Genomic DNA, 12665 nt, shown 5'->3' with positions numbered 1-12665 from the left:
CAGACGACATGATACTATACATAGAGAATCCTAAAGATGCCACCAGAAAACTGCTAGAGTTAATCAATGAATTTGGTAAAGTTGTGGGACACAAAATTAATGCACAGAAATCTCTTGCATCCCTATACACTAATGATGAAAGATCAGAAAGAGAAATTAAGGAAACAATCCCATTCACCACTGCAACAAAAAGAATAAAATACCTAGGAATAAACATAATTAAGGAGGTAAAAGAGCTGTACTCAGAAAACCATAAGACACTGATGAAAGAAATCAAAGATGACACAAAACAGATGGAGAGAAATACCATGTTCTTGGATTGCAAGAATCAATATTGTGAAAATGACTATACTACCCAAAGTAGTATAGTATATTGAATCTACAGATTCAATGCAATCCCTATCAAATTACCAATGGCATATTTTACAGAACTAGAACAAAAAATCATAAAATTTGTATGGAGACACAAAAGACCCCAAATAGCCAAAGCAATCTTGAGAGAAAACAACAGAGCTGGAGGAACCAGACTCCCTGACTTCAGACTATACTACAAAGCTACAGTAATCAAGACAATATGGTACTGGCACAAAAACAGAAATACAGATCAATGGAACAGTATAGAAAGCCCAGAGACAAACCCACGCACCTATGGTGAACTAATCTATGACAAAGAAGGCAAGGACATACAATAGAGAAAAGACAGTCTCTTCAATAAGTGGTGCTGGGAAAACTGGACAGCTACATGTAAAAGAATGAAATTAGAACACTCCCTAACACCATATACAAAAATAAACTCAAAATGGGTTAGAAATCTAAATGTAAGATGGGACACTATAAAACTCTCAGAGGAAAACATAGGAAGGACAATCTTTGACATAAATCACAGCAAGATCTTTTTTGACATACCTGCTAGAGTAATGGAAATAAAAACAAAAATAAACAAATGGGACCTAATGAAACTTAAAAGCTTTTGCACAGCAATGGAAACCATAAACAAAACGAAAAGACAACCCTCAAAATGGGAGAAAATATTTGCAAACAAATCAACAGACAAAGGATTAATCTCCAAAATATATAAATAACTCATGCAGCTCAATATTAAAAAAACAAACAACCCAATCCAAAAATGGGCAGAAGACCTAAGTAGACAATTCTCCAAAGAAGACATACAGATGGCCAAGAGGTACATGAAAAGACGCTGAACATCACTAATTATTAGAGAAGTGCAAATCAAAACTACAATGAGGTATCACCTCACACCGGTTAGAATGGGCATCATCAGAAAATTTACAGACAACAAACAAATGCTGGAGAGGGTGTGGAGAAAAGGGAACCCTCTTGCACTGTTGGTGGGAATGTAAATTGATACAGCCATTATGGAGAGCAGTATGGAGGTTCCTTAAAAAACTAAAAATAGAATTACCATATGACCCAGCAATCCCACTCCTGGGCATATACCCAGAAAAAACCATAATTCAAAAAGACACATGCACCCCAATGTTCACTGCAGCATTATTTACAATAGCCAGGTCATGGAAGCAACCTAAATGCCCATCAACAGACGAATGGATAAAGAAGATATGGTACATATATACAATGAAATATTATTCAGCCATAAAAAGGAATGAAATTGGGTCATTTGTAGAGACGTGGATGGACCCAGAGACTGTCACACAGAGTGAAGTAAGTCAGAAAGAGAAAAACAAATACCGTATATTTAACACATCTATGTGGAATCTAGAAAAATGGTACAGATGAACCAGTTTGTAAGGCAGAAATAGAGACACAGATGTAGAGAACAAATGTATGGACACCAAGGGGGGAAAGCGGGGGCGATGGGGGGGTAGGATGAACTGGGAGATTCAGATTGACATGTATACACTGATGTGTATAAAATGGATAACTAATAAGAACCTGCTGTATAAAAATAAATAAAATAAAATTCAAAAAAATTTCATTACTTAGGTTTCTCAATACTGTTGTTAATTGCCTTAAAACAATGCCTAGTAACTGTGATCTGATTCAGTAATTAGTTCTCATTTAGATGTTGGATTCAAAAAGCATTTCTGATTGAAACCATTGTTTTGGCATCATCTATCCAGTATGTTATTTTTAGAGTTTCAAAATGTGAACATTTACTTTTCTAGACAAAGAAGTTTGAATTTAAACAAAATGCATTTAAGAAAAAAAGTGATTCAGGCCAAACAATCTACAATGCCAAAGGAGTTCTTCAGTATTAAAGATAATAATTTTTGCCATTTAGACTACAAAAATTAAGCCAGTGTGAAAGATGTTAATATTTAGAATCACAGAATCTTTACAATTCTGAAGTTGTAAAATAACTTAGCTGGAGTGTTAATCTATAGAATAACCCAACCTAAGAGACATTTTGCATCTATTATGTAGACAACCTAAACAGGTAAGATAAAAATCCCCTCCCTCAAGGGCTTCACAGCCTACAGAGAAAGGTAGACATCCCCACCAACCAGCAAACACTGGGATAACTGGCTAACTAATCATATGAACAGAAACGCATGGGGAGAAAACACTAACTCAAAAAGTTATATTCACCCTTATGTCCACTGCAGCATTATTTAAAATAGCCAAGATATGGACACTACCTAAGTGTGATGAATAGATAATGTGAGATGTACACACACATACACACCCACGCACACGCAAATACATACACACATGCACAGTGGAATACTATTCAGCCAGAAAAAAAGAATAAAATCTTGTCATTTGCAACTGTATGATCTTACTTTAAATCTTAAAAAACAAAACAAACACACAAAAACCCCACCAAACTTATAGATACAGAAAACGGAATGATCGTTGCCAGAGCCAGGCACTGGGAAGTAGGCAAAATGGGTGAAGGGGGTCAAAGGAACAGACTTGCAGCTATAAAATAAATAAGCCATAGGAATGTAATGTCAGCATGATGTCTATAGTTAATAATACTGTATTGCATATTTGAAAGATCCTAAGAAAGTAAATCTTAAAAGTTCTCATCATACACACAAAAAATTTTGTAACCATGTGTGCTGACCGATGTCAACCAGACTTATGGTGGTGATCATTTTGTAATATATACAAATATAGAGTCGTTATGTTGTATACCTGAGACTAATATAACACTATATGTCAATTACACCTCAATGTAGAAAAAAAATTTTTAACATTAAAAAAAAAAATGGGGAGGAAAAAGGGAGAGGGCTTTGTGTTTTTCCTGGGTAGCAACTAGCTCAGGGAAGGACGGATGAGAATGAGTAGGAGTTCCCAAAGTAGAGAACAGAGAGGTTGTGCCATACTTTCTCTGTGCCACACTCCGGGATTCCCTCTACTTCCTTTACTCTCAACACACCCCAGCCTAACCCCTTCTTCAGCCTCATCCCTGGCCACTCCATACCAGAGCCCAGTTAACTCTAACCCTCCCCAAAGCCGCCCCACCTACCACCGTCCTGCAGCATGTTGCTGCCATCATACCTTTGCCTGTGTGCTCTATCAGAAATGCTCTTCCCACCTCTGCCTGCCGAGAAAACTCGTACTAATCCTGTAAGGCCCCACCAGCCCTTCAATTCAATAAAATGGCTCCCTCGTGTGTATCCTTTAGGTCTTTATTCTGTGTGTTTTATACTACTTACTATGTCCTATTATTCTTAGGTGTTTAATAGTCTGTCTCCCCTACTAACTTATATGCTCCTTCAGGGCACGTTTCAAATCTTAACGGACACAGAGCTGACCTACAAGAATCCACACAATGGACTTCCCTGGTGGCGCAGTGGTTGAGAATCTGCCTGCTAATGCAGGGGACACGGGTTCGAGTCCTGGTCTGGGACGATCCCACATGCCGCGGAGCAACTGGGCCCGTGAACCACAACTACTGAGCCTCCGCGTCTGGAGCCTGTGCTCCACAACAAGAGAGGCCGCGACAGTGAGAGGCCCGCACACCGCGATGAAGAGCGGCCCCCGCTCGCTGCAACTAGAGAGAGCCCTCGCACAGAAACGAAGACCCAACACAGCCAAAAATAAATAAATAAATATTTTTTTAAAAAAAAGAATCCACACAATGAGAGCATGATTAGCGTTCCAGTATCAGAAATTGCAGCAATAAAGGCATCAGAGAATACAGTTTAGTTAAAAGTATAGTTCTCTACTGAGACCGAATCCCAAACATTAGTCACTCAACATAATACCTGGGAATGAATGGAGACCTTTGCAATGCCTTCTTCTGAAAGTCATTTCATCCACCTGGAATTATCCTGCCTGAGCTACAGAAGCCCAGCGACATCCCCTTTCTGAAAAAGGAGTCTACCCACCACTCATTGTCTGAGATTGCTTTTCAGTAACACACCTCCGTGTAACAAACCAAGCACTATCCACTCTCTGCGAGAGAAAACGTCACATGGCATGAGTCCACAACACACACTGACGTCTGTCCAGAATTGGTGCCCTTTTCACGAGTGTGGTGGGCAAGCGTTTATCTGTTAGGTCTCTTCGTTGGTTAGTATCATGATTCTTTGCCAGAACAAAGGGATCTATATTCCTAATGAATAAGGATTCAAAATAAATGTCACTGGATTAAGTGACTTATCAAAAATTGTTTCCAGATCTTCCTATTAATTCTGGCTCCCTTGCCTGAGGGCATCAGCTCTTGCATGTTTATAAATCTCATCTCTAGCACCACAAGTGGGTCTGCAACACTATCAGGCAGGTCTGGGTCGTACACTGTTTTGATCGTGCCATATTTTGCTGTTATAGTATCAATCTCCAGTTTATGAGTTTAAAAACCTGGGGAAATCAGGGGAAGGGACAGTAGGTAGAGCAAAGACAGAAGAATTGAAAGAAATAAGAGAGAGTAAAATGACAATGCCCAAAATATGCAATACGTCAACAGAATTTGGAGGTTAAAAGAAGAGTAAAGGGAAATGCTATTATCTAAACCAAAACATTTATTTTTGATTATAAGGATTCTGAGATATTCTCAGATACATATATAGTATTTAATGACAAAAGGAAACATTAATCCCAATAAATTGTTCTATTTTTGTAAGTAAGATGACACTGGATAGAAATACCTACATATCATTTTAATGTAAAATGATACATGAACTTAACAAATTAAAATGACAATTTTTACGGAAGCATTAAAATTTAGTGTTTCAGTTTACTATTACAATACAGCACTGATGTGTTCTGCTGAGTGTCAGAATTTAAAAAATAGGCAAAGCATTTATGAATTAAGTCGTTGTAATGTGGTGGTGGGGAGAAAAAAAAAAGCGGATTTCCTTATAGTTAAAAATAGAGTGAAAGGAGAGAGGGCGGAGAACAGTGGAAGGCGTGTCTAGGAAGACAGGTGGGAGTGTTCCTTAACTGATCTCTGAGGCCAGGCTCACGCTTGGACTCTGTCCTGGGGCAGCAAGGACTGATCAGGGATGGGAAACTCAAGGGCAGTGAACAGCCAGCGGCGAGAGCATCTCAGAATAGGGGAGAGGTTGCAGTGGCAGATGCTGGACCAGGAATCCCTCCTGGGAGGGACAGGATGGGGCCCAGGAGGGAAGAGGGGCTGAGGGTTCCCTCAGAGCCTCTTTACTCCTTTCTCTCCATTGCTATTCAGCTCTTCTCCCTCCCCTCTCACTGCCTCCTCTCGCTTGATTTTCTCTTTTCCTCCCACTCACCCCTCTCCATTCATCTTCTTTTGCTCTTTCCCTCTTCTTAACTTTCTCTTTCCACAGTCCATTTTCCTTCCCCCTACCATCTCTCCTTTCCCTCCTTTGCGCTCTCCCTTCCCACAGCTACAGTCCAACATACTTTTCCATCGTGGGAGACATGGGTGGTGGGGTCAGGAAGGTCCTTATTTGAAGCCCGGCTTCCCCAATAACTATGATCCTAGTGGGCTTGTCGGGTTGGGGACCACAGAACTAACAGCTGCTCCCTCTTTGGAGTGCTGACCCCATGTCAGGCATTCATGCAGCATGGTTGTGGGCATGAACGGAATTCATCCTCACGATCATTCGTGAAGGGTCTGATCTTATCACCTCCATTTAACCAGAGGAAACAGAGACCTAGAAATGTTCAGCAACTGGCCCGATGTCACAAGAAGGAAGAGATCAGGGATCTGAGCCTAGGGCCCCGGCCTTTTCATCAGCAGGCATCACCCATAGAGAGGTGGTGGGGTGTCCAGAACAGAGTCTGGCCTCGGGGCACTGGATATGCTTCCAAAAAGGGCTGTTCCTTTCTCTTCCCTGCTTAATGTCCTTTCATCACATCTGACAGAAAATAGATCTGTTTTCTAAAGTAAAACTTTATGTAAAAGGTTCAGCAAATATAGTATTCATTTGTTTAAAGCCCTATTATATTGTTTACTGTGGTGGGTTAGTGGGGAAATCATTAGGTACTTGCTATTACCTTTTCATTTGGCCAAAGCTGTCCCTCCGGCACCGATGTGTGCTGAGGTTACAGCTGGACTGAAGCCATGCTACTGTAACTTGTGTTTTTGAAACCAGAGTCCATACATGAAAAAAACAATTTGTGGGAATACCCTGGCGGTCCACTGGTTAGGACTCTGCACTCTCACTGCCGAGGGCCCGAGTTTGATCCCTGGTCATGGAACTAAGACCTCACAAGCCTCGCAGCACAAGCCACACACACACACACACACACATACACACAAATTGCAACACACATACTTTGTATGAAGAAATTTGGAACATTTTAAAAAACACCTTTCCTTAAACTGAAAAATGCTTTTTGTGATTAATAAAGTAATATAATTTAAAAATTTAGGCTCTACATAAAGGTATGAAGAATAAATTGAAAATCACCACTCAGAGAGTGTTGATATGTACATCAATTTACCTTGTTTTAAGATCTCTCTTCAGGATACATATAATTTTCCTTTATGAAAAAAAATGAAATCCTACTCTATACTATGTGTACCCTGCATTTCCTAAATAACACTATAACCTGAACATCTTTCTGTCAATATGTAAAGATACATATCACAATTTTTAATGCCTGCATAATATTCCATTAAATGGACCTATCATACTCGTTAGGCAGCCCCTGACTGATGGATATCTACACTGAAATACTATTTATAGTCCAGGTTTAGTTCAACTTTTTGGTCTCGTTTTCCTTTTCTTTCCTTTGTTCTACAAAATGACACAGGTAGTATAAAAAGTCAGTGGGGCAGATTGCAAGCTACTTTCAAAACTGAAGTTAAGGTGAGACACTGACAATGAAACCTAAAGAATCAAGGAGGGATGAAATCAGCAGATCTGTAAGAACAACCCAAGATACCGCCAATACTCCCAGCAGAAACAAGGCAGTCATCACGCCTGTGCTCACTGGCTCACTGTCAGTCTTCGGCTCTATACTGTGAGCTCCATGAGGAGTTGTACTGTCCACAGCACAGTCACAAGCACCTGGCACATAGCTGATCAATAAGTGTTTGCTGGATGAATGAATCTCAAGGAGAGATGACTACAATGAAGTCATTTCAAAATGCTGAATTTAATCAACTGAATTATATTCCAACTAGAGACTTAATGGGCAACCAGAAAGGGAGATGGGACACACAGCATGTCTAGTAAAAGCAGAGTATGGAGAGGCAAAGTTGATCAGTGTTTCCAAGAACCTAAGAAACTGGGGTAGCAGGAAGAACCCTATTATGGACAGGGATGCATGAAGCTGTCAGGGCTCAATGACACTGGCCACTCAGATGATCCTGTCACTCCTCTTGCCTGAGCCCGCACTCACCAAGCACATCATTTAGCTTCCCATGTGGATGTGCACAAAAGGAGAAAACACAGGAATCAGCAAACTCGAGCCCCAGGCTACATGCCAGCTTCCCTTCTCATCATGAATTAGTACTCTGACGTGACACCTCTGATGAGAACTACACTTGGGTAAGTCAGTCTTCTGAAATCTGAACGTCTCTGACTGTCCTAACAGTGCTGAGTATTTAAACCATGACACTGAAACATGGGACCTATTGTGAAGGCCAGATTCCTGCAGAGGTGGCCCCCATGCTCCTAACCTGCGGGAATTCATACCTGGGTAAACCCCTCCCCTGAGTGTGGTGGGACCTGGGACTTGCTCCTAACCGACAGAATACAGCAGAGACCAGCCAAGGGGCAGTCACCTGGACCCCGTCGGTAGGTGCAGTCAGCTGGGACTCTGACACCAAATTATATAGGGTATACTTCTGATTACTGGGAAGAGAATATTTATTTCATAACCTAACTTTTAAGTCATTTAATAGATATCTAAATGGTTGTGTTAGAAAAATCTCAAAAGGATATTGTAGAAGGACTTCCCTGGTGGCACAGGGGTTAAGAATCTGCCTGCTAATGCAGGGGACACAGGTTGGAGCCCTGGTCCGGGAAGATCCCACATGCCGCAGAGCAACGAAGCCTGTGCACCACAAGTACTGAGCCTGCTCTCTACAGCCCGCAAGCCACAACTACTGAGCCTGCATGCGACAATTACTGAAGCCCGCACGCCTAGAGCCCGTGCTCCACAACAAGAGAAGCCACCACAATGAGAAGCCCGCACAATGCAATGAAGAGTAACCCCTGCTCACCGCAACTAGAGAAAGCCCGCACGCAGCAAAAGACCCAACGCAGCCAAAAATAAAATTTAAAAATAAAAAATTTTTTAAAAAGGATATTATAGAAAGAATAAGAACTTTAACAGTTTCTTTCCTAACACTGGCTCTGTTCTGGCCCGTGGAAGAAAATTATAAAATAAATCTAACTTGCTGCAAGAGATAAAAACACAAGAGATACCAATTTATCCCATCAGATTGGCAGACTGAGTATAGACGGGAGCACATGTGGGACAATGGGAACACCAGGTGGGAATGGGAAGTACCACCACTTTGGAAAGTAATCCTCAATATCTAGTAAAGCTGAAGATGAACAAACCTCATGACCCAATAATTCCACTGCTAAGAAATACCCAGAAAGCTTCTCACACATGTCCACAGCAGACCTTTAGAAGAGTACTTAAGGCAGCACTGTTTTCTAAGAGCAAAAAAGTGGGCAGAGAGGGGGTACTGAACACCCATCATTAGGCAAATGGATGGATAAACTGTGATATATTCATGCAGTGAAAGAACAAACAGTTGTGGAAATAACTGGATTAGAATGACAAGTCCCAACACGAACCACTCTCACAAATACATTAAGTAAAAAAGCAAGCTGAAGAAGGGTATGGACACTATGATGACATTTTCATAAAAGTTTAAAATATGCCAAATAATATGCCAAATCTATAACATCTAAAGACGAATGTAGAAATGACAAACACCAAATCAACGTCATATTCATCTCTGAGTGGGAGACAGAGGACTACAGGGGGCTTCAACTAAATGCATACTGTTTAACTTCTTCCATTTATTTTTCATTATATCATCAAAAAAGAAAGAAAATTACTTCTTCCTGCCCTCACTTAAAAAAACCCAAATCTGGCCTTTCCTGGTGGTGCAGTGGTTGAGAGTCCGCCTGCGGATGCAGGAGACAAAGGTTCGTGCCCTGGTCCGGGAAGATCCCACATGCCGCGGAGCGGCTGGGCCCGTGAGCCATGGCCGCTGAGCCTGCACGTCCGGAGCCTGTGCTCCGCAATGGGAGAGGCCACAGCAGTGAGAGGCCCGCGTACCGCAAAAAAAAAAAAAACCCAAATCTGCAAAGACCATGAGCTTGAAGGGAGTCCAACTGTTAGTCCCTCAGGACATGCACAGAACTCAATCTTGCCCTGTACATTCTGAGGACCACCAAATTAGAATTACAGGGCAACAGTAACTAATGTCCATCAAATCTCTACCCTTCACGCCTTTTTCCATACTGAATATGTGACCTTATCTAGATGTCAACATTTTCTATAAATGGTTATTGGTTAAATGTCCAACAACAAAAGAGTAGTTAAAACATGGAACATCCACTCAAAAGGATACCAATAGCTCTTTAAAATAATGGTTACAAAGAGTATGAAGTAACATAGAAAATATTTACTAGCTATAATGTTATCTTTTTTTTTTTTTCTTTTAAGAACAAGATTTGAAACTGGATTTTCCGTACTATATAGAACCATAACCAGGGCCTGGGAACAGAGCTTTGCCCTGGGGCACAATTTAGGTGGGGCAAACATTTTATGAGCTTAGAGGACCCTTCAAATTTTTAAGTTCTACCCCTGCTATCTTCCTCTCCAAGGTGGGGAGCTTGCCCGACCCTGGGCCAGAGATGGATGAGTTATCAAGGACAAGCCCCTCTGTGTGCATAGGCCACCCTCACCTTCCTTCACCCTTCTCCCATCTGACCGCCAGGGGCCCCTCTCTGCAGGAACGCATGCTCCCTTGACTTGTGGCTACCTTCAATGCTACTTCCCTACCCCCACCCCTGCGTCAAATCGCTAAGATTGTTCTATAGTGTGAAGAGCCGGTATCTGCGTAAATGATGTGTTTTCAGTACTAAGAGGAGGCAGAGGGCTGTGCAACTGAGGCCAGGGATGACTAATTCAAAAGCCAAAGCACTGATAAGAAGGTCAAAGAAGGACCACTGGTAATAGCAGGAACTTTCCATAAATTAATAACGGGGCTCAGACTGGGGGAGTGCCTCCTAATTATGTATAAAGAAAATGAAACAGCATAAATAAGCACACCCTGTCTCCTTCTTAAGAGGCAGTTCACCTCTCCCTATATCTGGCCGGAATTTTGGAGAAGGGATGAGCCATCTTTAGGAGGCAAGAGATAGATGGGCCCCTGGGCCAGACAGCCGGTGTCCGTCAAGTGGAGTAAAACCGAAGCTTTGTTCTCACCCAGACACTCCAAGGACAAAGCTTGCGGCAGAAGCTGAGTTCTGCTAAAGTAAAGAGATAAGGTGCCCACTCCTGAGGTCAAGGAAAACTTCCCTGTCTGCACATGCGCAGGAAGGCGCCTTGGGGGTCAAAAAGGGAGGGGGTGTCACCCCATCGTGAGTGTGGAAGGCACCCACAGGCCTCTGCGGAGGGATCCATCTTAGCAAAAACTTGCGCACACATCTTGGGGAGGGTCCTAGGCCCAGTCAGATGTGAAAAAAGAAACGAGATAATTGGCCAAATGTAAACAAAGACCAGAAGGGCTGTCCCCTGTAAGTGACTTAAATCCCCTCTTCACTGCGCTCCTCATCCAGGACTCCCACACTCCCCTCCAGGTGTGTATTTCTGCCTTGCTTCTGTCTTAAATAAACAAACTGCTTCTCTGTGTGCTCTCCCATACGTTGTGCTGTGTCTTTAGTAATACACTTTGTACCTGTTTTTAGTTTTTTTGTTTTTTTTGTTTTTTTTTTTTTTTGCGGTACGCGGGCATCTCACTGTTGTGGCCTCTCCCGTTGTGGAGCACAGGCTCCAGACGCGCAGGCTCAGCGGCCGTGGCTCACGGGCCCAGCCGCTCCGCGGCATGTGGGATCCTCCCGGACCGGGGCACAAACCCGTGTCCCCTGCATCGGCAGGCGAACCCCCAACCACTGCGCCACCAGGGAAACCCTGTTTTTACAGTTTTTGCCTCCTTGAAACATTCTTGCTTTCAAACGGGGTAAAGAGCTAGGGCCAATTTGCTTCTAGCCTCTAGCCCCTGGTGGACTCGCACCTAGGATTCCTGGTTTTCATCCAGGCTACCCAGGTTCAGTTGCTGGGCAGGGAACTAAGATCTCTCCTCAGGACCTCTCACTGCTGTCCCTTCGAGATCACTTACTAGAAATATATTGGGCTAGCATACTTTGGGATGTAGATGGCATTATGGTTATGAGGTGGATCTGAGGGAAATCTTGGGTAAGTCTCCAAAGGAAGGAATGTTGTAAGGCCTTACACGGCCTCTACGACGTTGGGCATCTTCACAACAAAACGTCCCTCTCTGGACGCATTAGGTCAACGGCAAATGAAGCTTACCTGACACAGTCTGATATATATATTTTTTCAATAGCACATTACCCCAGCAACCCAGAAATCCCTCAGCCATCCTGGAGACAGTGTGGCAGGGGTTCCTGTGCTAGAAGTACTATTATAATAATATTTTTTTAAACAGTGCAAAGAAATAAAACAATGGCCCTGGGTACATTTCTATTCTACTTTTCCTTCTTTTCAAAATACTTCAATGAGTATGCTATTTTCAAGACAAAAATTTAAGTGAAAACTTCTTGCATAAAAGAATGAACCAATGAGAAAAGACACACAAACAAACAGAAAATGCAGAAATTGCCCATTTCTAGCTCTCAAAACCAAAGAGACACGACTGATTCTGGGTGTAAAAGAGTCAATGGCTCAGTTAAAGTAAGTTTGCTGTTAAGTTTTGTTTTACCGTGGTTAAAAACATATAACATAAAATGGACCACCTTAAACATTTTTAAGTTTAGAGTATAGTATTAACTACATGCACACTGTGGTACAACAGATCTCCAGAACTTTTTCACCTTCCAAAACTGAAACTCTGTATCGACTGAACAACTCCCAGTTTGCTAATTTGTACCCATTCCCTGTGGGTACATAAGGAGGCTTGAGCCCAGGACCCGCGTGAAAGCCCCCGTGGAGACCTGGATTGCCCTTCTATCAGGCTCGGGGCTGCCATCAGTGGGAACCACCAGCACGGCATTCCAAACAGCTTCGGCTCCAGGAAGAGTGAGTCCTTC

General features: G+C 42.3%; 1 protein-coding gene across 7 annotated transcripts in view; it reads right to left on the bottom strand.

The window, feature by feature from the left end:
- FAM81A (family with sequence similarity 81 member A) overlaps positions 1-12665 on the bottom strand; it is a 124668-nt gene that overhangs the window by 58355 nt on the left and 53648 nt on the right. The gene's annotated exons all lie outside the window — the stretch shown is intronic.

The sequence above is a fragment of the Lagenorhynchus albirostris genome, chromosome 1 (genome assembly GCF_949774975.1).
Source record: "Lagenorhynchus albirostris chromosome 1, mLagAlb1.1, whole genome shotgun sequence".
NCBI lineage: Eukaryota > Metazoa > Chordata > Mammalia > Artiodactyla > Delphinidae > Lagenorhynchus > Lagenorhynchus albirostris.
Note: the sequence above shows the minus strand (reverse complement) of the source record. Positions and strands in the feature narration are given on the sequence as shown.